This window comes from Pinus tabuliformis, chromosome 4_2, assembly GCF_031772625.1.
Source record: "Pinus tabuliformis cultivar Carrire ecotype Pingquan chromosome 4_2, CPIR1, whole genome shotgun sequence".
Taxonomy (NCBI): Eukaryota; Viridiplantae; Streptophyta; class Pinopsida; order Pinales; family Pinaceae; genus Pinus; species Pinus tabuliformis.
Genome location: NC_142304.1, coordinates 1,063,119,300 through 1,063,123,576, shown reverse-complemented (window position 1 = coordinate 1,063,123,576; position 4,277 = coordinate 1,063,119,300). Strand labels below are relative to the sequence as shown.

At 34.9% G+C, this 4,277-nt stretch overlaps 1 pseudogene; it reads right to left on the bottom strand.

Annotated features, from left to right (window-relative positions):
* Nucleotides 1-2,674: 2,674 nt before the first annotated feature.
* Nucleotides 2,675-3,811, bottom strand: LOC149173284 (putative LRR receptor-like serine/threonine-protein kinase At3g47570 pseudogene; annotated as a pseudogene).
* Between the last annotated feature and the right edge of the window lie 466 nt (nt 3,812-4,277).

Below are 4,277 nucleotides of genomic sequence, written 5' to 3'. Positions count from 1 at the left end.
ACAGCAGTGAATGTAAAGAAATTTTACACACAACAGTGTAAAATTTTCTAAAGTGACAGAGTAATTTTTTTTATGAGAGATAGTGAAAGTAATTTTTTTTATGAGAGATAGTGAAAGTTTTGGCACTGCATCTGAAGCAGTGTCTGGTGTAATCTCTCTGTTAAGAAGAAGAATCTTTTGTAACAGTCAGGCTGATATATGAATGAAAAGTCTTTTTTTGGTGTGTGAAAACTCTGTCTCTAAACAAATTTTTAGCTTCCCTGTGCAAAAGAGAGCATTGTTCTCTATTCATTATTTTGTTTTGGAATTTAGCAGAAAATTCCCAACAAATTTTTATCGTATCGTATTCGAATCTGAATCCGAATTCGGTAACTATGGGTAAAACCTTGAGGCTAAGGGATTAGATTATTTATTTGATCAAGAATGATTTTCTATAATTACAATACTTCTGGTATTTATCACTGTTGTTTAAGTATGAAAATAACTAAAACAATTTTTACACATGTTTATATAATTAGTTACCAACGTCCAACATTTGATTCATTTGTTATTCCGCGGAGATCGGTGCTTCTGTTTAAAGTGATAGGTTGTATGGTTATACATTAGAATGGTGAATGGGAAAGAATGGTTATACATTAGAATGGTGAATGGGAAAGAATGGTTATACATTAGAATGGTGAATGGGAAAGAATCAGCATCTTATGTGTGATGCGTGTTTTCCTTCCAAAAAGATCCATGCCCCCATGCCATTGCCAGAAAATTGCAGAGTTGAATTTTTCACTAAACAACAATAAATCTCAGGACAGCAAACCTGTCAGTTTTCTACCATCTAAAACCAATAGTGAAGGCTATATATCAATCCAATTCACTACTAATAGTATATGTGATGTATATGCAAACATTAATCAGAGGGATGTTCCAGTGGCAAAAAATAAATGATATGCTCCCACTGCCTGCTCCCACTGCCAACAGGTTTGGGAAATAAAATTACAAAACTACCATGTCTACTCCTTTTTAGGAAGTTGGTAAGTTTCCTCAAGGTATGGAAGCTACAGGAAATACAGTGACCTGAAAAATATAAGAAATGAAAATCCTAATGTTTTTATACTTAAACAGTACCGAAACGTTACATGCTCTGAAATAATAGAGCTTTTGAAACAAAGCCAAATCACATCCATTTCAATACAAATTAAGATAAAAGCCACACAAAATTCAGAGTTCAGTGCATCATTTCAGCGATCATGAAATTTCGGAACAAGTCTATATATTTGGAGTGCTTAGACTACTGATATAAAGTGAAGTCATGGTTTAACTGTTGATGAAACTGGTATCTTTTGGGGTAGCGAAAATCTTGGATGAACCAGTTAATAAATAAAGAGATGCAAAGAATTTTCAATTTAATTTAGAACCTACAAAAGAAACAGCCTAGTAATTTTTTTAAACTGAGCTACAGAATTCGTGGAGAAACTTATTCCAGCTTGAGATGGTGAACGTTCTTCATTCATGGAGAAATTTATTCCAGCTTGAGATGGTGAACGTTCTTCTTAAATAATGTACTGTAACTTAGAACAACAGAAGGAAGGGCATCCTCATTCATGCAGAACAACTGGATAAATGTCTTTGCTGGTAATTCGTTTGGAACGGTCTGATAGTTGAATTTATAATTATAAAACAATTTTAATGGCAAAAAAATTGTCCTTTCGTTGGAAAGAGAGTGATCAAATAGGTCTTAAAAATTACAAAATACTAGAGTACATCAATAGAATTAGTGGTGCTTTTGAAATTAGTAGTGCTGTAGTGGTAAGAGAGTAATCAAATAGGTCTTAAAAATCACAGAGGACTAAAGTACATCAATAGGCACTGGGTAGAAGGAAACAGAAATTGCCTTCTTAATTTAACTAAGATATTATTTAATATTTTAAACTAAAGAACAAAATAAATTGTCGTGGTAATTTAACTAAGATATTAAGTAATAGCTTTATACTAAAGAACAAAATATGACATGACCAGAGTCTACTGGTGAATGTAAAGACATGGAAGAACAAATGTGTTGACATGGAAGAAGTTGTGTATTCTTTTAAGTTGTAAATTGTCTGGCTCAAATGAGACAAGGATATTGACTCTTTTATCAGGTCGGTATGATAAGAAAATTCAAAAAATTTAAATTAGAGAAATCAACATTTTTAAGTAGGATACAAAGGCAATATACACATAGTTGTATCACCCACATAGGAAACATACATGTTAGTATGGTTCTTAGTCAAATAATTGGCATGATAAAATACTTTTGATACTTTAATAGTTTTTCCTTGAAAAGAAGAAGATTGGTGATTAGACTCCAAGACAAGACCTTCTTCACTCACAATGTCAATTCCCAATGTTTCATGCCTCATCCAAAGGCAAGCACAGACAAGTTAACAAGGGATGGATAATGTAACTATATATTCACACCCACATGTGCCCAAAGGCAAGCAGAGACAAGTTAACAAGGGATGGATAATGTAACTATAAATTTACACCCACATGTGCCCAACAATAGACATGATTAGAAAAGAAGGGGAATAAAACTAGTTTTGCAACAATAAAGAGGAAAATAAAACTCACACTACATGCAGCGAATGACAATGGACTCAAATTATTATATAGTCTAGAGTCACTGCTCTCTTACAACACTCTAGAATGTAGAAGAGCTTTGGCCTCCGCTAGCATTGTTGTTGTGAGTTGTACTTGCATCACCCAACAAACATGTAAAATCTGATTGCAGTTTTGGAATGCCACCAATGCTTTGAAAAGTGTCTCTAATGGATTCAAGTGTTCCCACAATGTCCATCATAGTAGGTCGTCCTTCAGGGGAATCTCTTGTGCAAAGCAAACCAATGCTTAAGGATTGATTGAGGCAGCTAAGATCTTTATCTGCTTGAGTGCTTGTACTAGCCCCTCTCAATAAACTCTTGTCCACCACTTCCCCTAGTTGATTTGGAAAATGGTTACCCACCCATTTCTGTAAGTTCATTCCTTGCACAAACATGTTGTCAATAGGCTTCTTTCTAGTGAACATATCCAATAACAATATTCCAAAGCTATAAACATCACCTTTTGTTGTGATATGCCCACCCAATCCATATTCTGCATTCAAACATTCTCGTCATAAGGTTTATAGTTCAATATATTTAATAAAAATATGAAACTCATAATATTGTCTAAAATGCCATCTAGTTCAAATAATACCTGGAGGAATGTAGCCCACTGATCCCTTAAGTGCAAGTGTAGAAGTGAAAGTTGAATCCTCATTATTCGCAAAATATATGGTTGCAATCCCAAAGTCTATTACATATGCTGTCAAATCTTCACCAAGAAGCACATTGTTTGGTTTCAAATCACGATGGATCACTTGCATGAAACAATGGTGATGGAGATACACCATGCCTTGGGCAATGTCTATTGCTATATTCAACCTTTGAATCAATGTCAAACCACTTTCTACTTCACCATTAGGATATAACCACTGTTCTAAGCTTCCATTTGACATAAATGTAAATATCAAAGCTTTCATTTGGAGGTCTGAATATGAGGTTATGACTCTAATCAAATTCCGATGCCTGACTCTACTCAAAACTTTGCACTCCTTTTTGAAACTTTTGTGAGCCCCTTCCCTTTCCAAATTGAGAAGCTTCATGGCAACGAGTGTCCCATCATTCAAAACCCCTTTGTACACTTTCCCAAAAGTACCCACTCCCAACAAGTTGGCATTGCTAAATCCATCTGTTGCAGTGATGAGCTCTCCATAGGAAAATTCTTGGGTGCCCCACATTTAAGGATGCCCCAACCTCTATAGGAATATTCCTCTTGTGATATGGTCTACACAAGATTTCTATAACTAAACACAATACAATAGTGACTACAATTGCGACAATAGATATGCCAACTTTTCTCATATGAGAAAAACTTTTGTGCTTATGAGTACAGCACAATGACAAATTTACCCAAGGTCCACAGAGACTGGGGTTTCCCATAAATGCTATGGCATTAAGATTTTTGAAAACTCCACCTTTTGGGACCTCTCCTAACAAGTTGTTAAAAGAGAAATTCAATTGGCTGAGCATTTTGAGATTTACCAATGATGCAGGTATTCCACCTGACAAATTGTTGGAGGATAAATCTATGCCTTGAAGACTTAGAAGTTCATCGAGTGAGATTGGGATTAGACCTTCAAGTGCATTGCAAGAAAGATTTAGGTATTGTAATTCTTTGCAACTTCCAAGCCCACTTGGAATATA